This window comes from Octodon degus, unplaced genomic scaffold, assembly GCF_000260255.1.
Source record: "Octodon degus isolate 3935 unplaced genomic scaffold, OctDeg1.0 scaffold00006, whole genome shotgun sequence".
NCBI lineage: Eukaryota > Metazoa > Chordata > Mammalia > Rodentia > Octodontidae > Octodon > Octodon degus.
Genome location: NW_004524582.1, coordinates 21,098,274 through 21,126,212, shown reverse-complemented (window position 1 = coordinate 21,126,212; position 27,939 = coordinate 21,098,274). Strand labels below are relative to the sequence as shown.

Genomic DNA, 27,939 nt, shown 5'->3' with positions numbered 1-27,939 from the left:
CTTGTTCTAAGTAGGTGCTTTAGACCACTGAGCCATGTCTCCAGCCCCTTTATAAGGTTTTTTTTTTTTTTTGGTTCCTCGAATGCCTTCAGGGCCCTTTTGGCCAGCTGGAGAGTTGTGAGTTTCGAACTCCAGCAACCTGAGGCTGACAGCTTTGTGGAAGCAGCCACTTAAAGGCCTGAGCTAGGGCCAGGCCCCCAAGTTTTAAGTTTTATTATGATTTTTTTATTAGTACAGGTTTGCAGCGCATACTGTTTACATCCTTGTGTGGAGTTGGCACCCCTACAAAACACATGTCAATCCCTTTTCCTTCCCCTTCCCTTCCTTGTCCTCCTCTCACTTGATCTCTTAATCCCCTTCTCTTTTGAAAAAGATCTGTCTCCCTTGTTCTTATTATCGATCTTTATTTATAAGCCAAGTTCTCATCTAAGAGAAACCATGAGATATTTAAGGTTTTATGTCTTATTTGTTTGACTTAATATTATGGTCTCAGGGTGAATCCATTTTTCTGCAAATGATTTCAGTTTGTCATTCTTTATGACAAAGTAGTGCTCCATTGTGTGATCTCCTGAATTCTAAATGTTGGCAACTAAGAAGGGTTGAAAACAACTTGCCAAAGACCCATTCATGCTAGTACATATGGCTATAGATCAATTATTCTTACTGTGTGAGAAATTCTAATCTTGTATTAAATATAGCAATTTCTCAGAGCATCTGTCCCCATGTGGCTTCTATAGGGATTATCGTATTCCATTAAAAAATAACTTAAGCAGGCGTTCATCACTCATGCTCATTACAATGCTGATTCTAAAAACATGAAACTGTTTTGTGCCTTCCAAAAAAGGAAAGAAGAAAGAAAGAAAGAAAGAAAGAAAGAAAGAAAGAAAGAAAGAAAGAAAGAAAGAAAATAAGACTGGAAAATAAGCACTTGGGAAGCCTCCCTTTGTTCAGCTGGGGCTGGGCTTGGTGACTTGCGGTTTTCTCTTCTCTGTCTCCTGTTCTCTCGACCTCACTGAGCAGGGGTCTCTTTAGCTCCACTTACACAGAAGAACACCAGAACTCAAATGGCTTAAGTAGTTTGCCCAGAATTGCACAAACAGATGCAGTGACACGGGGACTGAAAGTCAAAGCCAGTCTTCTTTCCAGTGTATTATGCCTCTCTGTAGTTACAGATGCAATGGGAAACCATCTAGCAAAGCAAAGCAAGCCATCTCTATCTCGAGAGCCCCACCCCCCAAAATGAGCTGATGTGCAGGATGGGATCATCTCTGAAGCATGCACAGCAGCCCCTTTTGGGGCGTGTTCTCCACAGAGAAGCACATTTGTGCACATGCCACGGTCCTGTTGGACTTCTTTAAGCATGTAGAGACCAAGACTGCTCTTCCACATAAAACTCGCATGCATGGAATAAAGGCCTGCAATACACTTGGCAGTGTGATCTTTCTGTCTATGGCCAGCAAAGGCTCATTTTGCAGACATGTGTTTTTGCTTAGAAATGCACAGCGGTGGATAAATCACTGGGTCGCCGTCCCTGGAGCCAGCTCCATTAACTTCCTTGGCATGCTCTCACCACTGAAGTCAACATGACTTAAGAGTTTATGTTACATTTTATTAGGCTTTAATTCCATACTTTTCCTGAATTTCAATGTTCATCTGTCTGGAAGAAAATAAATGTTGCTTGTGACTCCAAGACCAAAGTTTTCTAACTTTAATTTGCTTTTAATTAACTTATTTAGCTAATTTTCATTTTTAAGTAGGCTAGAGGGAAAGAATTTCGAAAACTCCTGAAGGACAAAAGCCGTATATATATCATACACACACACACACACACACACACATTAACAAACTACAATGCAATCAGCCACCCAAGAAAAGTGAACAGAAGTTCAAGTTCAAAGTTCAACATAAATAAAGGAAGTGGGATCACTTTACTACAATTATGAATCATGTGACTCTAGTGATTGCATTTGCCTGGCTTTGTCTTCAGACTTCTAACCTTGTCCTTGTCCTTTGCAATCCTCACTAACTGTTTTGTGTAGTTTGGTGTTCTCTTGGTTAAGGTGGAGGGGAGAGAGAGAGAGAGAGAGAGAGAGAGAGAGAGAGAGAGAGAGAGAGAATTATTAAAACTCAATAAAAAAGTTTACCATTTTCACAAAATCTTTAGGCCCAATTCAGGACCTTCACAAGGCCCTAAAGGTAAATGATTATGCAGCCATCTTTCATCTCAGAGAGAAACACAGATGTTTCTGAATTCTTCTTTGTAGTTGGGCACTGGCACTGCCACCTACAGCTGGAGGAAAAGCCAAGAATTTGGGGAGGCAGAACTTAAACCGAAATTTTTCACAAACCACAGGAGAGTCTTACACAAGGTCTTTAAGCTTATTGTAGCTCAACACCTTTAAATAAGAACGGGGAGATGGTGCTGATATCTGTCCACCTGACCTCAGAAGATACTGTGACAGTTAATGAGATAATGAATCTCAGGATTACATGCCAGCTACAGCTGCCACCACCACCACCATTACCGTCCTCACTCAGAAGAACTGAAAATGTTCACATGGAGCAACAGTTTCCCTTCTTGTCCTCTTGTTTCTTTGGTATGATAGACAAATGCTAGGCTCTGGGGCTATAGCCAAGGACAAGACATCAAGGCTTTATCTCTCACTAAATCAGGTCTCTACTCCTTCATCTTATTACCACAGGATAGATCAAAAGAAACAGATTGTTGGTTGATGACCAAGACAATCCTATTATATTCCTATTTAGAACCAGTGACCCAGAAGAGGACACTGAGTTAGGGATGTCTAAAGACACGTGTTGTGCAGGATTAGGATAAGGCCTAAACAAACTTGATGGGGCTTGTCCCAATATGACCCAGACTCTGGCTCATCCCTTACCAGAAGCATCAGAAATATTGATCCTGCTAGGCAGGCTACTAGGGAAAGCTGTCATATACGAGCAAGCTCTCTATGGGTTTATAATTAAATCCCTTGAGGATTTATAAATAAACTTCTATAACTCGGAACCAAAGTATACCCCTTTGTTTCCTTTTCTTCCAATAGTCCTGGAAGAATTCCTTTCCTTTACCCTATACCCATATTCTCTCTCCTAGTGCTGGGTATAAGACTTTCATATTGTGCATAGTATGTATGTATGTATGTATGTATGTACGTATGTATGTATGTATGTATGTATGACGTAATTTAGTGCTAGACCATGAACCCAAGGAATGAAAGGGAAGTTACAAACAATTTTGGAAAGCCAGCCAGAACTATATCATAATACATGTCAGGTACGGCCCCCTTTGGTTAATGGTTTTCACTTCAGAAGTTTATCAGAGTCTTCTATGCATGTTCTCTTTGTAAATATCTTTATGTTTACATTTGTACCCTGAACTAGCTCGGTTGCCATCCAGCCAGGCCATTCTTCATCTCTGTGCCTTCCATTCAGCAATTCAACTAATTGTGATCAAAAGATAAGTGGGAGGTTTTTTTTTTAATAAAAAGTATCAACATAAAAAATTGTCATAATCTCTCTCAAAAACAAGCCCTCTCATTTCAGACATACTTAGCCTACTGTTCTTGTCGCTTAGGAAACTGCTCTAGAAGTTCTCTTTCGGTAATGTCTTTCGTTGCGCTACTATGGTTGACTGGAAGTCTGACTACACTCAAAATATGTACTTTTCATGGTCGTTTTGACCTTGGGGAGGACATAGAGATCTCACAGTGTGGTATGCAGTGAAGGAAGTGGACAGGGATGCAACATGGAGGCTTTCTAAGCTGCTTTTCTATTGGATGGCACTCAGCAGTAACATTCACCGGACTTCTGTAACACATCCTAAAGATGTGACGGAGGAAGTCTAGAGCTGCTTCCAGAAGCGCCAAAAGGACTGGGCTCAATGAGTTCCCAGAGAGCGATAATATTCTGAAGAGAATTAGTGGCAATGCCTCATGTACTGTAACGGTTTTTTATTTAAATACACACCATATTTTGTGATCAGCCTTTGTATTCTGGTTGCTGGTTCTTTGTCATAGCCTACCTTAGCCCTAAGAAATAGTATTCTGCTCATCTTTACCCCAAACTCAGCAAAAAAAGATGTGTAAGAATCATTTCTTAAAAGGCAAAAGACAGTCTAAGCAAAGCTTAGTGCAGGTAAAGGTAGCTCAAATATAAATAATGGATGTAAGCTGCTCAGATCTCCTTCCTCTCATTCTGGCTTTCTGTCAAGCCCTTCCTCTTCCATACATGAGTTAATATTTGGTAAAAAAATCATCCAATCATAACAAACAGTAAGGGAGAACTTAAATTATGCCTCACAATAGTTACACGGCTTTATTTTCTTTGTGTAGGAGGATCATTTACAACGCTATGATCACACACAGCTGAGAAGATTCCTTCCCCAAGGACCTGCTGTTGATGCTTTCAGGACCCTGAAGGAGTCATGGAACCCTTCCAAGTCTTTTTTTTCCCCTGAGGTCAAAGAAAAATAAAGCTTTTCATGGAGGAAGCTCAAGCACTTCGTTTTTAATGCTTTCTTTGCTTTTCACAGCTTCCTTTAAGAGCATGTGGGGTTCTTCTCACAGAGGCAATGAGATGCTAAATGATTTGCTTTATAGTGCATTAGCAGTCATGACGAAAGGCAGCAGAAGAAATTGCTATCATGACTTGTTTAGCATTCTGTTGTGCTTAGCAACTGGTTTTGCAGAAACAAAAGAGCCTCATGTGTTGTGCTCACCAATTCTCGTGGTGTAAATATTCCCTCGGTGGCTCCTCATGGGGACTGAGCACAGGGAGATGTTCACAACTGCTGTCCTGACCTGTCAGCAGCTGCCCTCAACAAGCCAGTGTCTGCCTTCCCTCACCAGCCCCTCATGGCTTTGCGTGGGTGGGCAACTCCCACCTCCTCTGCATGTCCTCCATGAAACCTACACACACACTTTGGGCTCTGTGATATTTCAAAGCGATGTACATATTACTGTGAAGCTCTTTAAAGGCAAGATGGTAGCCTATTCATCTTGTGCACTTGGTGTTAGTACGGGGAATTCAACCAATATGTAGCTGAGATATATATAATAAAACCAAGGGCTGGCGAGATAACTCAATGGACTAAGTGACTGTTTAAGCAAGTGCAGGGACCGGGGTTAAATCCCTGGAACCACATGCTGCACCAAACCCACCCCCAGGTGCACTGAGCTGGCCATTGAGACAGGGCATGGTGGTGCACCCCTATAATCCCAGCACTGAGGAGACTGAGCACAGGAGACTGAGCACTACGAGTTTAAGCTACATAGTGAGACCCTGTAGCAAATACACACACACACACACACACACACACACACACACACACACACACACCTCTTCTATACATACAATATAAACTAAAACTCTTTAGAATGAAAATTACTGTTAGAGAAAGTTGCTCATTTTTATGTTGATTTTGCTAGTTTCTGAGGAATTCTTTGGCCCAGTAACATGATCTCAACTTCCTATACTGTCAGTGACAGGAATGAGCTTGCAGGCAACTTCAAGGAATCACATCTTTCTTCCGGCCCTGCACAATGGCCATCTAAGATAGCTGTCACTTGCGAAAGACAGCACAAACAATGACCACCACATTAACATAGAGAGCTAGGGGCTGAGAGGTAATGCAAAATTAAGTTTTGATAAAGAGGAGCAGGAAAAATGGGAATTGGAGAAGATGACGGCTGTGAGCTGAGTGCCTTCCCACCCCCTATACTTTATATGTCAAAATCATAATCCCCAAAATGATGGTTAGGAGGTGCACCCTTTGAGCAGTAGCCACTAGTCACAAGAATGGGGATCTCATGAACAGGACTACAAAAGAGCTCCCTCAGTGCTGCCTGGCCTCTTCCCCCACAGGAGGACACAGAGCAATGGCATCATACGTGAAAGAGGAAGCAGGTCCTCGCTGCAATCCAAATTGCCTGCATCTTAATCTCAGACTTTGCAGAATTCCAAACTGTGACAAATAAAATTCTGTGATTCACAAGATACCCAGCTTATGGTATTTTGTTGCAGCAGCCTGAAAGACTAAGATAAAGAGGAACATAAGATAGGGGCCAGGCCAGAGGGCAGTAGTGACAGAGATGAAGGAATCAGGAACATGGTAATGAAGACCTGGTGGTAGCTAGCATCTCGCTGTTGAGCTGAATTATGAAAGAGTTCTTGTTTCCCCATTTTGTCAATTACCAATGAAGGTTTCTTAAATCAAGAAAGATTATCCAATATCTCATTTCCTTATAGATGTGATATTTTAAAAATATCCCTATTCAAGCTTGCATTCCTGGGCTTTTTAATGCTACTGGCATAACAGAGTGGACTTCATGGCATTCTCTTTTATCAATTTCCACCCCTCAAATGCCTGAATCCTGTACAAGCACGGAATAGACACATACTCATACTCTGCATGATTCTGGAGATTCTTTCTTTCCTTCCTTCCTTCCTTCCTTCCTTCCTTCCTTCCTTCCTTCCTTCCTTCCTTCCTTCCTCCCTCCCTCCCTTCCTTTCTTTCTTTTTGGCATGGAGGATTGAAGACTGGAGATTTTAGACCAGCTTCTCCACAGACTCCCCATCTGCTGTGCTTTGTCTCTTCCTATCTGTAGTGCATGTTCAAATGGTTGGAACAACTTCATTAGAAAATATCCTGAGCTATTCAGTGGCTTTAGAATAGGCTCTTCCTTTTTTCCCATTGCAATTCAGGAGCTCTTTGAGTATGCTTTATGCAGTTGTAGCAGAATAACCCCAGATTGGATAATTTATAAAGCTCAGAAATTTATTTCTCAGTGTCCTAGAGATCGAGACATCCAGTGCCAATATGCTGGCCTGTGGCCGGTGCCTTGTTGCTGCATTACAACAGAGGGCATCACAGAAGAGGGAGAAGGGAGGGAAGCAAGATAAATCCAAGGATGTAGAACTGGTTTTTACAACAAGCTTGATCCATCAAGAGAGTGGGGCCTCATAACCCGGTCACCTCCAAAAGCTCGCCTGTTCTACGACCATCACAGAGCAACTAAGTTTCAATATGAGTCTTGGAGGGGACATTCAATCTCAACTATTTAGCAGGACATAGTCAGACACAGCTCTGTGCAGTAAATAAAACAATAAGAACAGGGCCAGCCAGGTAGCTCAGCGGATTAAAGCTCCTGCTTAGGCAAGGCACAGGGGTCAGAGATTCAAGCCCCAGCCTGCCGTGTTGGCCCTGAATCCGGGGTGCATTGAGATGGTGAATGGGACTGAGCATGGTGGTACATGCCTGTAATCCCAGCACTTTGGAAGCTGAAAACAGGACGATCACTACAAGTCAGACCTGTGTAGTGAGACCCTGTGGACCCTGCACTAAATACAAAAACAAAAAGCAAAAAACAAAAACAACAAGCACAGTGAGATGCATAAGTGAGTGTGACCATGGAGACAGACAGCGACTGGATGTCCTGATGTCCAGGACATTGAGAAATAAATTTCTGAGCTTTATAAATTATCCAGTCTGGGGTTATTCTGCTATAACAGCATAAAACATACTCAGAGAGCTCCAGAAATTCAATGGGAAAAAGGAAGAAACTATTCTGAAGCCACTGAATAGCTCAGGATATTTTTTAATGAAGTTGTTCCAACCGGAGCATGTGGCCCCAGAGCAGTTGTCTTCATGTGCAACCCTTTTGCCAGAGCATCCACATGCTACTCACAGCTTCCCATGGGAGGGAAGCTTCCGAGTGACACAGATCTTCAAAGTGAATGTCTGACAGGACACGGAGACACAAATACGAACGGTGGCAGCTTCCTGCCTTCCTAGCAATGATCTCTGCTGGTTCTTGGAGTCTAGCTTCATATTACAAGAAAGTCCAGGGTCCTGTGGACCGCTACCTCCTTGATGCCCCCTAATCCTGGGCTCTGTGCAGTCTGGCTTCACTCCATTTACCTGCTACTAGGGAACAGTTTTATGGAGCCGGGCCCACAGAGAAAATTATGATACACTGCAAAATCCCAGCAATGGAAAGGCTGCAGGGTACTCAGGCAGCCCCAAACTGGACAGGTGCCAATCAAACAGGAGCACTGACATTTCTTCCCCTTGACTTGATTTTGACAGAATAGGCAGTGGTTGTTTTCTGACAGGACCTCATTGTATCTTCTGAAGATGGAGAAAAAAGGTAAAATTAAAGGAACCTTATTCCATCCACATAGGTTGGGTTGATGAATTCGCTTTGAAATGGAATGGGAAGATGGAAAGTGATGGAATACAGAAAGTGCTTGTCTCCCGAATGCTCCGCCCATCGCTTCAATTAAGATCATCACTGCAAAGAACCACCAGTCAAGGTCCCCATGCCCCTGATTATTTATGTAGGGAGACAGTGCACAAGAGATGGCATTTTCTCTCCTCATTCTAAGCGTTCCCAAGACTCCAGCATCTTCCCAAGTCTCCACCATTTTCTGATTTCCAGCTCTTCCTCATTTTGTCGTTTCTCTCCGTCCTTGCAGTGTTTTGCCCTTAATGAAAACTTCAAATCTCATCCTATTTGTCTCGCCCTGAAGTTGTGCTCTATTCCTTTCATCGGACAATCTGGCATGTCCTAGCCTATGAGACTGCTTGTAATCATGCTTATTTCAGAATTTCTCCATATGGCTTTATAAGGCAATAGGAACTCTGTACTCAGAATGATTTGGGGAGGACACTGCCTGTGTAAATGTGTGAGCCTGCAACCAGGAGGGGTGTCTCCTAACCCTGAGGTCTCACTTGCCTCACCTGCAAGTGGGATAGCAATATGTGCCATTCTAGATTTGCAGATGATGAGGGGAAAGAATGAACCCAAGGAGCCTCATGCACTGCCAAGTGCACCACATGAGTGCACATCATGAGCTCGCCATCCAGGAATAGCGTAAATGCATTCCAAGGTCATTTCACATCCATTTGAACATTGAAAAACACAAAGTCAAATATGATACAGACTGAATATTTGTTATCCAAAATGCTTGGGACCACAAGTCTTCATTTGGGTTTGAGATTTAGGTGGGTGGTGATTTTAAAGTATTTATATCTATGTACATATAAATCCTCGGAGTGAAATCTACTCATGAAATTCACTCATGTTTCACATATGTAGTATGCACCCATCCTGAAGGTAATTTGATACAATATTTTTAGTGTGCCTTGTCACTGCAATTTATCACATCAGATTGGGAATGGAATTTTCCACCTGTGTTTTGTGTTGATGTTTAAATTGTTCAGCATTGTGGGACATAGCAAATTTCAGATTCTAGGATTAGGGATGCAAAGATTATAAAGAAAGTCATCACATGGCCAGATTTGCATAGGATGACAAAAATAAAATATTCAGGACAAAGAACTTAGAATTTATTGAGCACATTCATGAGGTCATGGAAACTCTGGGCATTTCTTCTGTGCTGGAATGGAGAGAGATCAGAAATGGGGACTGGGAAGTGAGCACTACGACACTGACCTCACACAGGCTGGCATTCAGTCACGAGACAACCCAGAGCCAGCATCTTGCACACAGTGAGAATTCAGTATTAGTGTTTCTTATTTTTATGTTACCTGCTAAATGGTTCATGCAAAGTAAGTCTCAGTTTTCTCATGTTTAGAGGACCCGCAATCATATTTTTCCTAATTCAAAAGATATATTTTGGTATGCAAGTTCTTGGTAGAAATAGAGGCCTTCCCAGTCCTTTAAGTCTTAACCTCTCCCAAGCTAGGATTCTTCTTCTTTTTCTATGAAAGGAAATTTCTCAGCCACCACAGGTTCCATTATTTGTCTTCAGCATCCTTTCAGCATTGTTTCCTAAGGGCTTTCACGAGGAAGAAGCACAAGTGCTGCACTACTGCAGAACCTTTCCTTCATGCTGGGCACGGCTTACTGCTTCGTGTCTTCTGGTAGTTCAGACCTTGGGTGCAAGTGACAGAAACACCATCAGACGGATGTAACCAAACCAAATGGACTTGGTCACATGGCTAAAAACTCAAGGGATTTTGGTGCAGTTAGGTCCAAACAGAGTCCTGCTCAATCGGTTTCTTCTTCTTGCTGGCTTTCTTGACTCTGCTGGAGGTTCACCTTCCTGTAGTCTGATTCTCACTTCACAGCATGAACCTAGAGCTCCAGATGCCCATGCTAGCTTCTGACTTTGGCTGGTGACAGAGCCTGTCTCTCCCTGTAGCTCCCACGGAAGTTCTGGCTATGGGTCTCACTGTCTGGCTTGCCTCACATGCTCAGCTTCAGCAGTCAGTGGGTCGGCCCCATCCACTGGGTCTGAGCCTCAAAGACATGTCTGGGCATTGCCAGAAAAGGAAAACTGGATGCCAAGCAAACTAAATCAAGAGTCCCCTGAGAACACTCTCACAGCACCATAAGTAAGCAGTCTCCTAAACCACAGAACTAAAGGCCACCGTGGTGATCTCCTGGCTGAAAGGGAGCAGAGCTGCAATCCCAGTCCATTTTCCCTTGTATTTCCTGCCCTCCATCACACTTCTTTGCCCGCCAGCTTCCCACTCCCTGGTTGCTCACTGGTCGGTCTGTGGACCAGTGGCTCCTTTCATCATGTGATGCGGATGGTCACGGTCACCTTTGGAGGAGTCAGGTTGTGTGGCTGGTTTGTCTTCCACTTTTAGTGGACCAAAATCTGGACCTTGTTTTTTGTTTTTTGTTTTTGTTTTTGTTTTTGTTTTTAAATCCCAATACTGAGGATTGAATCCAGGGTTTTCACACTAAAGTACATCTCCAAAGCTTTTCATTTGTTTTTATTTTGAGACAAAGTCTTACTAAGTTGCATGGCCCAGGCTGGACTGGAATTTGTAGTTTTCCTTCAGCCTTCCACTTGTTGGGCTTACAGGTATGTGCCATCATGCCTGGCATGGACTTCAACTTCTTAAATTACATCTTTCTAGTTCATATCCCTGTTCATTAATCTCTGAAAGAAAATTAGCAGAGTTGGTAATCATCCTTTTGTAGTTAAAAAGGCATCTACACATATATTGATAAATACAGTTATCTATTTGATTTTTATATTGATCCACAGAGGAAAATTAAGAGTATTTTCTATTAGTTAGGCATGGTGACATATGCCTGTTCACCATGTTCCTAAAGGTTTGGAGACTGAGGAGGAAGGATTTTAAGTTCAAGCCCAGACTGGGAAATTTAGAGGCTTAGTGAGACCTTTTCTTAAAATAAAAGTAAAAAAGATGGGTATATAAATCAGTGTAAAGGCCCTGGCTTCAACCTTTATAGTCTCTCTTTCTCTCTCTCTCTCTCTCTCTCTCTCTCTCTCTCTCTCTCTCTCACACACACACACACAAATAATATTATATCACAAAAGACGCATGTGACATTAAGCAGGGTTAACTGAATTAAGTAACCTTTCTTTAAGGTCATAATTATGGACAATCCCAGAATTCCAATTCAGCTGGTCATGCAGTTTGTATTTAACTCGCCCTTGCCTGGACCATTAAGAGTCTCATGAACCTCACTGCCTCACCCAGATTTCAACTAATACTCTTTCCAGGTATTCGTCTATACTAAGTTGTTAACTCTGCCCGTGTCTTCATAGTAAAGATTAGCAAACTGTGATGGGAGATTTACCTCACTGGTCTGGCACCTCCCATGCTTTTATAAATAAAGCTTTATTAAAACATAGACAGGCACATTAAGACTCATTTGTGTCTGGCATTGAGTACTTGTGGCAGAAGCCTAAAGGTCTGCAAAACTTAAAATATTTACTGTTTGTCCCTTTCCAGAAAAGTTTTACTGAGCCATGAACTGAGGAACTGATAGAGAAGTAATTAGGACTTTACCAGAGTGCTGTTGTGCTGCTCATCCTGGGAAGTTGTGCCAGGTGGCCAGGGCCAGCAGGCCATGCGGTCAGTTTTTGTGTGGAGACAGTATCTGTGGAACACTCACTAATGCAGGCCATGCAGGAAAAATGGGGTGCATTCTACAGTGCATGCTGTGCTGCGAAGCACCGGAGACACCAAAATATCTGCTGCCTTCTTCAGTTTTGGAATACGTCTTTCCCCAGTTCTGCAAGCATCCTGTTTCAGAGGCTAATTATCACCTTGTATTCATACTACCAACATTAACCCCATCACCACCATCACCACCACACTGTTTCTTTGCTATGCAGTAGTCAGGGGCATGTAGTATTGTTTTCCATCCTTTGACTTTCAGCCTATGAATTTCTTTCTGAGTTAAGTGTGTTTCTTGTATACAGCATATTGTTGGATTGTGTTTCCTAATCCACTGTGCCAATCCATTTCTTTTATATGGTGAATTGAGTCCATTTACATTGGTGGTTATAATTGAGATGTATTGATTTACGATCGACGTGTTATTTACCTGTGCTATGAAGTAGTCAGGGCAGATCTCAAGGGTGATGTCATGGCACTTTACCACAAAAGGACTTGTGGAGCACCCCCCTCATTAACCTGCTAGCAACAAGAGCTTAAGTCCTTTGCTTTTAACCTAACTTATTATTTTAAAAAGCCAAGGATGATTCAAATTCACAGTAAAACAAGACACAAATATTTAAGAGTATTTAAGGACTGGAGACCTCAGCCTAAACCAATCCCTCCTAGTTCACTCTGTCTGTATGGCCAGGGGAAAATGATCTAACTATCCTATGCCTAAAATTCTTAGTGCTACTATTGTCCTCAATAATCATACCGAGGGGCTGGAGAGATGGCTCAGTGGTCTAAAGCACCTACTTAGAACAAGCTTGGCAAGGCATCAGGGACCGCGGTTCAATCCCCCAGCACCACATGCCAGCCAGCCCCGCCCCCTGGTGGGCTGAGCTGGCCACACACACACCTCTCTCTCTCTCTCTCTCTCTCTCTCTCTCTCTCTCTCTCTCAAATAAATAAAAATAAAAAAAAATTAAAAAAAATAATCATACCGATATATTGCTTACTTGGAAACAGGGTTTTGTGGTTGAATTAGTTAAAATGCGTGTTGCCTATATGAGAATGCTTCATGTAGTGTAATGCTCAGATGAACAAGCCATTGTGATTTATTGATTGTGCATAATAGACAGTAGTGTGCTAAGAGTTTTGCATGGTGGGTATCTTGAACCTATAACCTTGTTACTGCCCTGGCTGATAATATGCTTCCTTACAAGAAAGAAGGAATTAGTTACAGCTGGTGTGTGGGGAACTGTGCAAAACCCACAGCCTGTCTTCTCTATGCCATATTCAGAAATAGATCTTCGCTGGATGATATCATTACTCAGTTCCAGGAAAAAAAATTCTTTTAAAAATAGCACATATACAAAACAAGAGCTTAAACGCAATTTGCCTAACTTTGTAAAATTTGCAAAGGGATGGAATGAAAATCTAGGTGTGCCCTGGTGAGCTCCTCAACCATGTGAACATCACCTGTGAAATGTGTCTTGGAAGAAAGATACTTGAAATCCTCTATTTGGGGCACTTAGAACCGCATTCCCTTTCCAATCATCCTGGATTTCTCCCTTGGTAAAGTTTCCCAGGCTTGTTGGGAAAGACCAAGGTGATGCCCCACATAAACAGAGGTAACTCATGTGAACACTGCTTCATGCAACAAGTGTTTACCATCAGAAACCTCGCCTACGGGTCTTGAATAGCTCAGCAGTTGGAGACCCTGCCCAGCAAATTCTCCAGAAAGAGAACAAACTGAGAGAACACGGTGCTTGGGGTGGGCAAATGGAAGAGCTTCCAGGACCAACACTGTCTGGGATCTCAAAGAGCTAAATCTAGCCTCTTCAGAATGAAGGTGCCTGTTGGTTGTGCCCATGGTCCCAGAATTATGTATGATTCTGGGAATCCTGTCAAAGAAAAAGATGCCGCCACATCGTGTAAAGCTTCTGCAGAAAGCACCTTCACATAAAACTGGCTAATGGGGAATGCAGTCAAGTGACATGAACCAGGTTCAAGAAGTCCTAGTTGTACAAGATCTCATTGCTATTTCTTTCTCAATAAAATTAACTTAAAAAAAAGAAGTCCTAGTTACTTTGAACAAAAGATAATAGCGGGCTGCAGCTGATTTGGCTCTGTTTTCATGATTCATCATTTTCTAGGTTTGTGTGTGAAGAACGCTGCCTGGATTCACTGTCATACAGTTTCTAGAGTCATGTCCTGGCTCCCCGGCTGGAAGCATGAAGAAGTTCAAGGTATCAGTGATGGACTAAGTGGTAATATCAGTGGTGACCTTGGATCTTTCTAGAGCACTTGCAAGTGCTTCAGTAATGTGTCATGTTCATTACTTGGAGTAAAGTCTCCATAATGCAGATGCCATTATCATTTGCATTTCTGCAGCGGAGAAAGCCAAGGCTCTAAGACATCAACCAAGCACCTTGAGGTCACTCAGCTTATGGACAGCAGAGACGAATTATTGGTTAATTCAGTTTGGATCCTGAGCCAGCAAACCTCAGCCTTTCTCTTCTTCTTCCCAGGATGAAAATGTTTCCAGTACAAATATTCTCTTGTGACTGTTTTGCAGGAGGAGAAATGAAGGGAAGGGGGTTGCAGAGGTGGGGTGCTGCCCTAAGCTCAATGGCCTTTTCTGTGTAGTAGACTCCTGGCACTGAGCCCCAGACTCACACCAGATAGGCAAGAGTTAAACAGAAACCAGGCTCTTATTTACTGTGTTCTAGTTTCTTTTTCAAAGTATACTACTGGGAAGGACTACAAGACTTCCCTGCTCCTTATTAAAAATAGAAAATCTGTTTAGGCAGCAGCTACGGCACAGAAGCAGATATATTACGGGCAGAAGAGAACCAAGCTACAGGCAGCTGACATCTACGGGGTGGGGCCTGCAATCCTCAGATTAAACATTCTGCCTTTCTCAGGGTCAGGGGAATAACAAACAATAGACATCCTCTCTGCCTACTGCAAAGGAGACGAAATGTTTCCTTCAAGGGAAGAGGAGGGCTGCTTCCTTCTTCTACCCCTCCTGGCTTCCCTCTTTCCTCTTCCCTTCCTCCTCCTTTTCCCATCTCTTTATTGAAGGTTCTGGTTTGTGACCAAAAAGTGGTTTATATTTCTGAAGGAGGATGATAATTACCTTTCTTCTCTCTCTTCTTTTTTTTTTTCAGGGTGTGAACACACTTCATGGGAAATAGCTCTGCCTAAGATCTAGAAATTCAAAACTATACTTGATGTGATCTGGCCATGACGCCTATCTGATTTCTTTCCTTTGGAAGTATCCCAGCCCCAGATTGGCAGCAGGTACAGAGTGCGCTGAGACTGGGCTGCAAACCCTTGTGAGTGGTTAATGAAGAATTACTGAGTAGATGAACGACTCTCACAGACAGGAGCTGCAAGGTCGAAGTTGCTTCTGCTGTCCCCATAAGACCCTTCATCGGGGTTGGTTCACTTCTCAGTGGCTGGCAAAGGGGAGGGCCTGAGGCTGGACACTGCCACGATGCTTTATGTCCTCTACCTTGTAGTATGCTATGAGGATTGCTCCCATAGTGTTAAAGAATTGTTAGATTTTCACCAAGTTTCAGGTTCCTTCTTAAATTGTTGAGTGTGCTCTTTCTCTGTTACCATTTCAGTGACTAACTCCTGGGGTAATTTTCATCCACCCGGAAGGCTTTTCAATGCCTAGAGATGTACTTAATTGCCACTTTTGATGGGACGCTGCTGACACACAGTGGGTTGAGGCTAAAGGTGCCGCTAAGCATCCCACAGGCCAGCAGCCTGCCCCCCTAAGCCGGTGCAGTTCCTGCCAGCAGTGGCTTCTGGGTGCCCAAGTCCTGCAGGAGCCAAGTGCTCTGTGTCTGAGGGACATCGACATGAGCTATGCCAGGGCCAAGGGGGCGTGCCTGTTCTTTGGGGGGAGTCGGCAGCAGGCAGCGCTTGGTGGGTTTCTGCGCATTGGGTTCTGCCTGCGGAGGCAGAGGGCTGGCTTCTGCTGAGTTCTTCTGAGTGCTAATGCTTGAAAGGTATGCTTTACCACTCACTGGCTTTTGGTGGCTAAGAAAGCAGAGAAGTCACAGAAGTGTCTATGGAGCAAGGAGGACACTGGGAATCTGCTTGGACCTTGGTCTGTCCGCCCCCATCCACTCAGGCACTTACTATGCATCTGCTGAAATTCATGAGTACCTGATACCCGGTGCGCAAAAGGTACTGAGTGAATGCTTATTAATATCCTTTTTAGAAAGAAAACTCAAAACAAAAAAATTTAGCTACTGACAGCACACACACACACACACACACACCCTTTCCTTTGGTAAATTCCATGTCGATGGGCAGAGACTACAGTCTTTCTATTCAGCATTATGATACCAAAAGATCTGCTTTATTATGCAGGAAACTAAATAAGAATTCCCTAATTGCTCTTGTGTTTGCATACACAGAAACTCTGCAAACAATGGAACAGACATATTTTTAATGTGTGTGTACAATTCCAGTTATTGTAACTATACAACTATGGCACTTTAAATTCATATATATTTCAAAATTTTCTTTCTGAAATTAATTGGAGATTTACACACAATTGTGGGAAATAATTCAGGAAGATCCTAAACGCTTCACCCCAACTGTAGCATCTTTCATAGTCCCAGAACAGCTTGCATTCACTACAGTCCACCCACCTTCCTCAAATCTCACCTGTTAACGTGTACACATCTATACAACATCCAAAACTGTGCAGCATAGATTTGATTCTTTGCAGTTTTAACATACACACACAAACACATGCACACACACATTTATTTGATTTCATGGCACCAGTATTCTGTATAACCTTAATAGAAATCCAAACACAGTACAATGGTAAGGCACGGCTCTAATGCAGACACAGTAGCTCAATTGACTCCGTAAAGTCGTTTCTGTACCAGTCACTTTTGGATGGAAAACAAAAGACATTAAAAAGAAAGAAAATCTGGTCCTTGCTGTCAAGGAATTTGTGACCTCATGGGACAGGTGGGACTGTTGGTAAGTATAGGAAGAAATGAGTCCAAAAAGAAAGAAACCTTTCAATTAGTCGCAAAAATAATCAAGATGAATATAATTATATAGTTTAGTCTTGATTCTAATGGCTTTAATCCCAAAGTCATTTATAACTTTAAGATTACACATATCTTAATGTATTGTATAAAATATGCCCAACAATTTGAGACATTAACTGGGATGCTCTATCAATGTGGCTCCATAGTATCTTTACCCATTCCAATGATTCAATTCACTATGTTAAATCTGTAAAAATAAATTAACTCCATATTTGATTTATTCATGTATACATTCTGCATTTGCTTACATAAGATTATACAGAAACCCTATAAAACGTATGCTTATGTGCTTGATCAAACAGGAATGTTTGTCAGACAGAAAATTTGGGGCATGCTGGCAAGTATGCTTTGGCATTTTCTAAATAATATTAAGAAGAATATTTCACAATTATATGGAAGAACATTGAGAGCTCTCTATGGGCACAAATGAAGATAAAGTTGCTTATAAATGAATGGTATTACCTCCCTGAGGTACACAATTTCCCGTTGGGGGGAGTGGGCTTAGGCATGCACGCTTGATTGTTAAGTTACTTCACTTCCCACTGAATATAAATACAGTTTCTCTTTGTTGTTAATTCTAACTCACATACCTAGACTGAAATCCCACCTAATTGTCCAAGAGCCACGTGAAAAATCAGGAAGATACTGATGGCGAAAGACTAAGACAAGATGAGATGAGTTTGGCCCCCTGCTCTGCACCATCTGCAGGATGTCTAGAGTGGAGAGCAGATTCAGCTGTGCTGTGGTCAGGAGGACTCCAAGGAAGGAAAAGCCCTTGGCTAAGATCGAGGAACACAATGGAGACCCAGCCTGGTCCAAGTGCCTGCTATGGAACTCCATCTTTGCACTAGATACAACATCTTATGCCGCAGGGGAAAGCTTTTCAGCACCTAAAACATATAGTGCAGTGCTAGGCTCTTGAGATTCAAAGAGTTCTGAGAAATCCCCTATTCCTTTGAAAAAGGTACAGTCTAAGAAATGAGTCAGGAATTAGAAGCATTTCAAGGATAATGTGAAAATGCTCTGTGCTGGGGATATAGCGCAATCATAGAGTGTGCGTTTGGTGTACTCAAGGCCCTGGGTTTAACTCCAAAAAGACATATCACACTTGATTAAAACTTTGACCTAGTCTATGCTATAAATACTCTAGGAATATCAAAGAAAAGGAGAAAATGAGAGCCAGGTCACTGATGGACTCTTGGATGTGCTGAAGTGTGAGGTTAGGCATTGGGGGTTACTAAGATTGTCAAGAATGGCAGAGTAGAGAAAAAGGTGGAGGTGGGAAGAGCCAGGTGCCAGATAGTGAGGCTGGAACAGAGGTGCTGGGCTTTGGTTTTGGAGTCAGGTAAACTGGGATTTGATTCTTGGCACCAATTTAACAGTAGTGTGTCTGAAGAAGCATTTGAGCCCACTGAATCTCCTTTTGATTTGGCAGTGGGGACAGGCAAAGCCTGTATGACAGTTTCAGTAAAGATGACTAGTGTCAACCCCTCTGAAGCGTTTGTGTGGGCAATCGGTGGTAGAGGGAAATTGTTATATGCTTAGGGTGGGGGACAAGAGGGGTGACTAACAGAAGGATGAGCAGGCTTCCAAGGTGGCCTGAAGCCCAGCAGAGGAAGAGGGCTGCTTTTCCAAGCAACTAAGTTCTTCTGAAGCAGCCTAGGAAAATCAAAAAAATAAGCATAGTGCACCAAATATATTAGCAAATAACAACACAGTCAGAAACAACAATACACATTGAGAAAAGTATGTGGGTTCCAAACTGTAAAGCATAAGCAAAGAAAGGCAACTGGATTGGGCAGGAAGGGCCACTCCAAGGGAGCAGCCTGGAGCTTCAACCCAACAGCATGGCTTTGCTGGTGTTGTCTTTGTCCAAGCTTCCTCCTTGGACAAAGATGAGATAGCTCCAATTCTGAGGTTCTAGTTGGTGCCTTATAGCTCCAGAGAATATACTGTTCCTAGGTCAACCATCTTGCTCTAAATAATTTTGTTCCAAATAATTAGTTTACTCATGTAGTTTACTGTCTATACTAGGAATCTTCAGTTTAGAAATGCTAAACTAGATGGCCTTTCAGAAAAAATGGAGATAAATGGGAGCTGTGCCTCCCTTTCATACGACCTGCACAAAACATGTTAAATTTCTGCCTGTTTACGTACTATGGAAACACTGAAAAATAACTAGACAGATACTCTGAACAGTCCGAATTAGAACATAGATCTCTGAAAACTTGACATCGGGGAGCACAGCAGGTACCTCATAGTCATTCTCAATAGGATCCAAAACTTCGTTAGAAGTACTAGAAATTTCCATTCATGCAGAAATTGCCACTGTATGAAGGCTAGCAGGGCCTAGAGAAAGCAAAGTGATTTCAAGGACTACCTCAAACCAAGACCAAAGACAATCTGGGCAACTCCACTCAGGAATGGTAAGCGCCGCATGGGTAGGGGTGGAGGGCACACTGCTCACTGACTCTGTAGCTTTACTTGTATCTGAGAACAAATTGTTGTAAAATGTATCTTCTTAACAGCATAGCCAACCCAAGAGTTAATATTTCATGTCAAGCTTCTTGGTAAATTTGATTCATTTTTTTTTTTTTACAGCTAAACTGAATTATATTTGAAACACACTAAAGTAAACATACAGATTTTCTTTTATTCTTTTTTCTTTTTGTCCATCACTTGCTCAGCCTCAGTTTGTCCCAATCCAAGAGAATAGAAAGTAGAATATTGAGCTTAGGGGTGTCTGGGGACACAGCTGGCCCTCACCTTGGGCTTCAGTTTTCCAAGTAGAGTGAACATCCCACTAGGAACACCTGGCTCTTTCTTGAGCTTCTTTTTCGCTTTGTCCCTGGAAATGTGGAATAAGCTATTTGATAAGTTCTGGAGCCATTACTAGCAAATTCCAGCACAGGCTCATCCTGTGACATACACCTGTCTGCATAAGAGTGACACTCTCTCCACCTTGCCAGGGGACCTACGGGGGAAGAGCTGGCAGGGGATGCAAGGTTCGCCAGCCTTGCCCAGGCGCCTCTCCCAGGTCCTCCAGGGGGGCATCCCACTTCATTCTCAGGCCTAGAGCCCCATTCTCCAGCTGAGTCTTCACCTCTTTTGTTTCCTCCTGTTTGTGCTCTTATTTTCAAAGAAGAGTAGGGATAGAAGGTTCTACCCAGCATGCTTCCCCAAATCTCAGCCAAAGGTTACCAAAACATGGAAGACAAATCTCCAACCTTCTTGCTTGGTCATGGAGACAAAGCATACACACACAACCTGTGCAGACCTAAAGTGTGAAACCTCATCTTCTTAATTCCTTGGAAGAATGTAAATCACAATCATGTGATTTTTAACTTTTAATTTTTATTCTTTCCACTCATGTTCTCAAAACTGAAATATGATGGATAAAAATGAAAGAGTAGAGTGACTATAAATAAATAAATGTTTCTTTTTTATTGTAGCATAGAGAAATAAAGAGGTGAAAAAAATGGAAGGAAGGAAGGAAGGGAAAGAAGCAGAAGAGAAACCAAGGAAAGACAGGGAGACAGGAGGGAAGGAACAAGGGACAAAAGGAAATAATGAAACTTTCCCAGGTTGTCAGTAAAATGATGAATGATGGTAGTACTGATGAGGGCTAATGTTTGCCACAAGCTTACCATGGTCCAGTCACCAATCTTTTACCTAAATTAACTCATTTAATCCTCATAAGAGCCCTAAAAATGGATACTCTCATTTTATGCCTGTTTCAAAGATGGGGAAAACACGGCAAGGTGGCACGGCCCTCTCTCATAACCTGAGCAGCCAGGTGCAGAATTTGCTCAGCTGTAGGTTGCCTTCTGCTCTACTCATTCCACTCCAGGCTCCAGGGATGATGGCTATGGAAAGGGTGGTCAGAGAAGGAAAGGAGGAGATGAGGCACACAGTGGTGCTTCAGAAGGAAGAGCCAATGGAAGTGGCAGGAGGTGACAGGCAAAGGACGTTCCTCAGCAAGCCCGGGTAGCAGTCTGCCCAGAGCAGAGAGTCTGAAGGAAACAGGAAGGGCTGAACCTCTTGCTTCTCTTTGCCTTCATACAGGGAAGATAAGTCTTTTTTTACTCAGAATATCTTTCTCTTTCCAATTGTGTCACTGTATCAAAGCACACTTTCAGCCTTTGTTACAGAAGGGATGTTTCTGCTCCCCCTCAATATGTCAATTCCTAATCCCCAGGAAGGCTGGACCTTAGGCAGGAAACTGGGTCATTGGGTGGAGCCCCCATGAATAGTTCTGATGCCATCAGAGGAAGAGGCTTGAGCTATGAATGATCTTTCTGTGCTGCAAGAAAGTGCCCTGCACACTAGAAAGAGGACCCCTTTCAGGAATAAAGTGGACCAGCTTCTTGACCTTGGGCTTCCCAACCTTCTAGACCGAGAGGAAGGTGCTTCTGGGGTTCATGGTACTTGGTCCACGGCATATTGGCTAGGCCGACTGACCCACCACCCTCTCTTTCAGGCTCAGGGAAATAAAGCAGGGAATTAACATTTGCTCCTGTCTTATCTTTCCTTTACCAAATGCATTTTCAGACCAGCTCAGAATGAGTGTTCGTATTTATCTGCTTATAGCTCACTATGTGAACCATGAAAGTAATCACTGATTACAGGGGCCTTACAGTACATTGGGAGCTTCCCTGAGAACTGATTTATCTCACCTGCTGCACACAACAATCACCCAGAAGCCCACAGATGAAGAAAATGGGACTGGAGAGGGTAATCAGCGACCCTACACCACACAGCAAGTAGGTGCAGAGCTCAGACTTGAGCTCTGGACTCTCCTTCTTCACTGCTGTGCACTCATCCATGTTATAAATTTGACCTTTCTCCATCTGTAAGCAGCTGGCCAAGAGTATAGAGTTGAGAGATGGATAAATGCAAATAAAAAGGAGCTCTCATTCAAGTTGACATATCTGCATTCCTCTATTTCTCTGGTTAGAATAAAAGGTCTCTGATTCTTATACAAGCAAACAAGGGCAAAAATGTCTAGACACAACTCAGATAAATAGTACATTTGGAAACATGATCAAAATGAAAAGTCACAAGACAAAAGATGACAGTAGGCAGAACTATAAGAGGACCCCAATATTACTGGCCTCTTGTTATTCAACATGATACAAATCTAGGTGCTACTGCAGGGAGGTTGGGTTGCTGTAATTAAAGTATCAAATTAATTAGACAGGTGTTTATTTGAGTAATTTAAAGGTTCCAGTCTCCTGAGTTCTTTAAACACTGAGTTTTCTCCAGCTAGTTTAGAAAAAGTTGGAAACAGCAAAACTTCTGGAAGGATGAACTTTGAAAGAATTTAGATTTGTTATGATGTGTCATACAGCAAGAGAAGCTAAGTATAAAGTAGGGGACCCTCTTTCTCATTTTACCATGATACATACACCGCAGCTTTGTACACTTGAGAACTGGGAGTAATATGGTAAACCATCAGGAGGCATAAGGCATGGGTGCCTTTTTATAAATGGAGAATTAAAGTAATATACAGAACTCAGTGATTTTCCAAGTGAATACGGAAGATTGTATTTTAAATTTAATGTCACTCTGAACATTGCCTGTCACTGTATTTATTTAATAGGACAGAAGTCAATTGTGTAAGGAGGCTGATTTGAGTCCTAACTTAAAAACTCCATACTCCCAGGGCCAGCAAGATAGCTCAGAGGACTAAGAGCCTGCTTTGGCAAATGTGGGGACTGCAGTTCAATTCCTAGCACCACAGGCCATGCCAGCCCTGCCCCCAGGCATGCTGAGCAGGCCTTGGAGACCTGGTTCCACCCCCCTCCACAAAAAAGTACACACTCCCTTTTTGCAATAGTTTTAATCTGTTGGGGAAAATTACATGGCACACCTGTAATTCCAGGGCTGGGGAGGCTGAAAACAGCCTCACTATGAATCTGAGTTGAGTAGTGAGACCCTGTACCAAATGCATTAAAGAAAGTTTAAAAGTACACACTCCTGGGGCTGGGGAGATGGTTCAGTAGAATAAGCGCTTCCTCAGCAAGCACAAGGACCTGAGTTCAATCCCCAGTTCCACCCCCTCCCCCCAAAAGTACACACTTCCTTATTGCAATAGTTTTAATCTGTTGGGGAAAAGATCCCAGTAAAGTGTTTGAAACAAATAAAAATTAACTGATTAAAAGATTCCTGTTTGTGCTGTGCTAACTAAAAGAGCCTAGTTATTCTCTCTAGGATATGAGAAAAAGCTGGAAAAATAAGGACCATAATGACCCTAGAAGGTTGGAAAGACCAGGTACCACTAGTAGGTTCTTCTCTTTACGAAATGAAGGTTCTGTCTGTTTGTTGGCCATTCAATCTGGACATCACTGGCTGCAGAGACAACCGTTGTCATACCATAAGGCACTTAAAACAATGACAAACATTGATTGAAAAGCAGTAAGAGTTCACACTGGCCTCTCTGGATTGCCCATCCCTGGGAAGTGATGCTCCCCACGCCTTTTGCTCCTTTCTCATGATGGCAGCTTAACTAACTCAAGATCCTAATGCCTCCGTGCACAGCTTCCTTCCTCTCTAGGAAGACTGCAGGGACGACCTCGCCCCTGTAGGTGGGGACTCTGCCCAGTGAAGCGCTGCCAGCACCTAGTTCTGGGGCTCTGAAGGAGAAGCACACTCGGCAGAGTGACATGAGCTTGAATCGTCGAGCCCAGCTTCTCAGTAACTGATGCCTTGACCTGATCAATAATGCTACATTTTATTTCGCAGTTGTTCAGAATGAAGAAGAGAAAGAGAGCTAATTAGCGGGACCACTGATCTCAGCCTCTAACAACATCCCCCAAGAATCTGTCCCAACTCAGTTTTGATGGAGGCAACTGAGGCACCAAAATGAATGCTCTAACTCTAAGACGTGTCCCTTACTGGAGATGCCTTCTTATTTACAAAGCTCTCTGACAAATTGGATCAGTGCGGTCTTTCAGCCTAACAGACTCTCTTCCCTGGCAACATTCTCTCCCAGAGATAAACGAGAGATGATCTTAAACAAATGCTTATGAGGTCCCCGAAATAATAATATGTCACTTTAAATAACTCATTACAAAACAACAACTGTATTTATCTCCAAATATATTCCTGCTTGGGAAAATTCCATTCATAGATATCTGTGCAGCTGGAAGATGTCACGGGGACACACTTCCTGCCTTACTAATCGTGCTTTCCCCAACCCCAAGGGCCCGGAAGAGGTATGCCATGGCAAATTTATTTTTTTAAATGGGTGGGTTTTTTTGAAATCAAAGCACCCGAGATCTAGAGCTAGTACCACCACTGCTTAGCAGTAAGACTTGGATGAAGTCACTTAATATCACTAAGAAACCTCAGTTGCTTGATCTGTAAGTCTTTGAGATGTGTGGACCATAATCTTTAAGGTTCACTCCAGTTTTGGAATGGTGTAATTATAAAGGCCAATTAACCAAGGAGACAGGAGCAGAAATACAGCAAGGTATCCTTCCAGAAGGGGGTAAGCAACTAGGGGTGAGCACCATCATTGCTGAACACCCGTCTTCTGAGAATGCTGTAATAGCAATTATGGATTAGCACATTAATGGTAGATACTATGAAAGACAAAACCCCGGCCTTAATGGCTGAGCACCATGGAATTTTTTTCTTCTACATCTGCACCCCGATGAGCGGGTCCCATAGGCAGCCTCCCATTCATGGAATAATTGGGGCATTTTCTTTCCTGTGGCCCCATCACCCACAGAACACTCAATTCTTCTAATCCACTTGGATAAGGAAATAGAGAGCACAGGGGGTGCACCTGCTGCTCAACATCCAGCCGGAGAGCAACACTTACCATTTCTCTCCCGTTCCGCTGGCACTACTAAGTCATAAGACCTTGTCTATCTACAAGGGGCTGGAAAAAAATATAGGAATCATTGTTGCTGGCTGGGTGACCACTTGGCAAGAGCAATACTGTCCTCTGTGGAACCAAGAATCAGTCTTAGGGCAGCGGTGGCCACACACATCACAGTTAATGGAATGTGCTTCTCACAGACACAAACTTTCTATTTTCTATGACAACTTTTATATTAACAAGTCAATTTCTGCTTTAACTGTGACACATGAATGACATAGTAGGACCCAAGAAAACATCTCCAATGTGCTTAAAAACAAGCTAAACTGAGCTGAGGTCTAGAGTGGAATATCTACTGTGTGTTTTGTTTTGTGGACCTCTTTGCTTTCCGTATGGGCAGGCAGAAGTACCAGCCAAATGACTCTCTGAGAAGAAAGCAAGGCTGCAGCTACTGCTGCCTGACTGTAATAAAAAACTAACACATGAAGAATGGCTAGATTGAGGTAGAATTCAAATCATCAAGAATATCCACAAAATATTTATGGAAATATGTATATATTTCTTGATTGCCCATTCATCATATGTTGGCTTATTGAGTTGCTGACAGAGTTATATTTCTTGTTTTGTGAAGAAAGAAAAAAACACTCTGAAAAGTAGAATATTGTTATCTGGATAGCTGAACCTTCTGTTTAATTTGATCTCAAAGGCAAAGATTTTAGGATATTTAAATCTTATCCCAGAAGACATGCTTGGATGTTTGAGTTTTGGATTTGATAGTGTTGCTACCTTACGTTACCACCTATGTGGAGGGAAATTTATTGAGTATATAAATGTAGACTTCTAGGGCAATAGCCAGCATCATCTAAAGCTAACGTTGGAGAAACTCTTCTGCAAAAGGTTGAACTGTAAATATGTTACTGTACTTTGCCTTTGTATCAGGAGAGTAAAGCATTCTATCTATATCTAGGATACATAAATGAAATAGCATGGCTGTGTTCCAATAAAACTTTATTGACAAAAGTACTGAATTTGACCCACACATTGCAGTTTACAGATTGTCAAACTAAAGACTGACGGGTAGAGGAGCTGAGGGAGACAGATTTCTCTGTAGGCCTTAGAGAAAGTCTCAGTTTTCTTCTTTCAGTTTAAAGCAAAATGATCTGGGTTTGTTTGGAAAAGTGCATTCCTTTTATAAACAGGTGATGAAAAGAAAGGCTATTTACCAGCTGTTAATGGGCAGAGCCCGAGGCCCAGGAGACCCAGCCCCTATTTCTGGCTCTGTCAGCGTGGAAGATGCGATCCTTCTTCGCTTCATTAAACTTCAATAGGCTTTTGGTTATACTCCTCCCAAATCACAGAGTTTAGTCTAAACTACCTTAAATATCCTTTACTTGTCTCAAGTTCTTTTTATACCATGCTAAAAAAAAACCCTCTAGCCTTGCACTCTGGGAAGACAGTCTTACAATTTTCTGAGGCCCTTAAATCACTAACACTCAGTGTCTTCCTCTGTTAAATGGGCCTAATATTCCTTACCTAAAAGGGTTGAACAAAACCATGTATGTGAGAAAAGTAGCAGGAAAGGAAGTTGACTGAATGGCTCAATAGGAAATAAAATTCGACCGTGAGTCAATGCTCACTTTAAAGGAACCGTGTTCACTATTATTTTAATATCACAGTAAATCTACTGCATCCCCTGAGAAAATCTAGAAGCATTCTTCAGCGAGTCATTATTGCATCAGGTAACTCAAAATATATAAACACGCAAGAGCAAACCTGATTACAAAATCAAGACTTCATTTTCCGAGTGCAGAAGGCTTCTAGCTGGGTATGGCCCTGGTGGGAGTCCATGACGCCCTTCCCTAGACCCTCACAGAAGAACAGCCCAGCCTCTCTCTTCCACTGTGGTGTTTGCTGCCACAGGCCTGTACGCTGGAGATAGCTGAAGTACGCGCAATGTGAATGAAGGCTTATTACTTCCATCGTGTCAGCTGCTATGCTGGTGTTCTAGCACATTTCTTTTCAACGTACATAGACAATCAAGCTCTGCAGTTCACACTCCTATTCTCTTACTGATGCCCATCATCTTACTGATGCCCAGACTAAGGCACCAAGCTTTGCCCAAAGACAAACCAAGTGGGCAAGACTGTGTGACTCCACAGGTTACTGTCTTGTACCTGTGCACGAACCTCAAGACACCATGGAGACTTTCATGCAGAAATGCTGATGACCGAGGCAAAGAATTTGAAGCTAACTTTTCCATGGCCTAGAAATCAGAGCGTGCTTTCCCTAACCCTGTCAGAAGAACAGATCACCAGGGAGATCATCAAACCACAGCTAGGGAGGAGCTGGTTTTTGACCCCTGGAAGACAGTCTGTGACAGTACAGTGAAATCTACCTGGTTTTTGTTGGATGGATAAACCAATGAAAGATTAATCAAATTCAGTTGGTCAGGGTGATATTGGTCAAAGAATAAAATCATTATTGTCCTGATTTTTTGCTTGTGAAACATGTCCTTGGTCTCACCACAAAACATCATTTTTGTTCTTATTCAGTCAGCTTAAACCCTATTGAAATCTAGTTTCTATTTTATTTGACACCATATTTATTGTTCCTTGTTTTTGCATCCTATCTCACTTCCATCCTCATGCAATATACTTTCAGAAAGCAATCTTCAAGATAATTTCTCTTTATGCAGTGGAATATGATATGCCACAAAAGGATTTTTAATTTTATACACATTTGGTATAAATGACTTCCTTCTGTAAATTTAAAAAAAAAACATTAATTGGAATTCAGTGCCATGTGTTTCTTGTTAAGAGTTGGTAAAGATTGACATGTTTGTGTTCCACTCCTTCCAGTTCATATTTTGAAATCCTAATCCCCAGTGTGATGGTATTAAGAGGTGAGACCTTTGGGCAGTGATTAGTCTGGGGGGTGGAGCTCTAATGAATGGGATTAGTGTCATGATAAGAAGAGATTCAATAACATTGCTCTTTCTCTGCTCTCTGCCATGTGAGGGTCCAGCAGGAAGATTTCTATGAACCATGAAGCAAGCTTTCACTGGACATCAGATTTTCTAGAACTTGATCTTGGACTTTCCAGCTTTC

General features: G+C 42.4%; 1 protein-coding gene across 10 annotated transcripts in view; it reads right to left on the bottom strand.

Annotated features, from left to right (window-relative positions):
- Ldb2 (LIM domain binding 2) overlaps positions 1–27,939 on the bottom strand; it is a 380,985-nt gene that overhangs the window by 143,525 nt on the left and 209,521 nt on the right. The window lies entirely within an intron of this gene.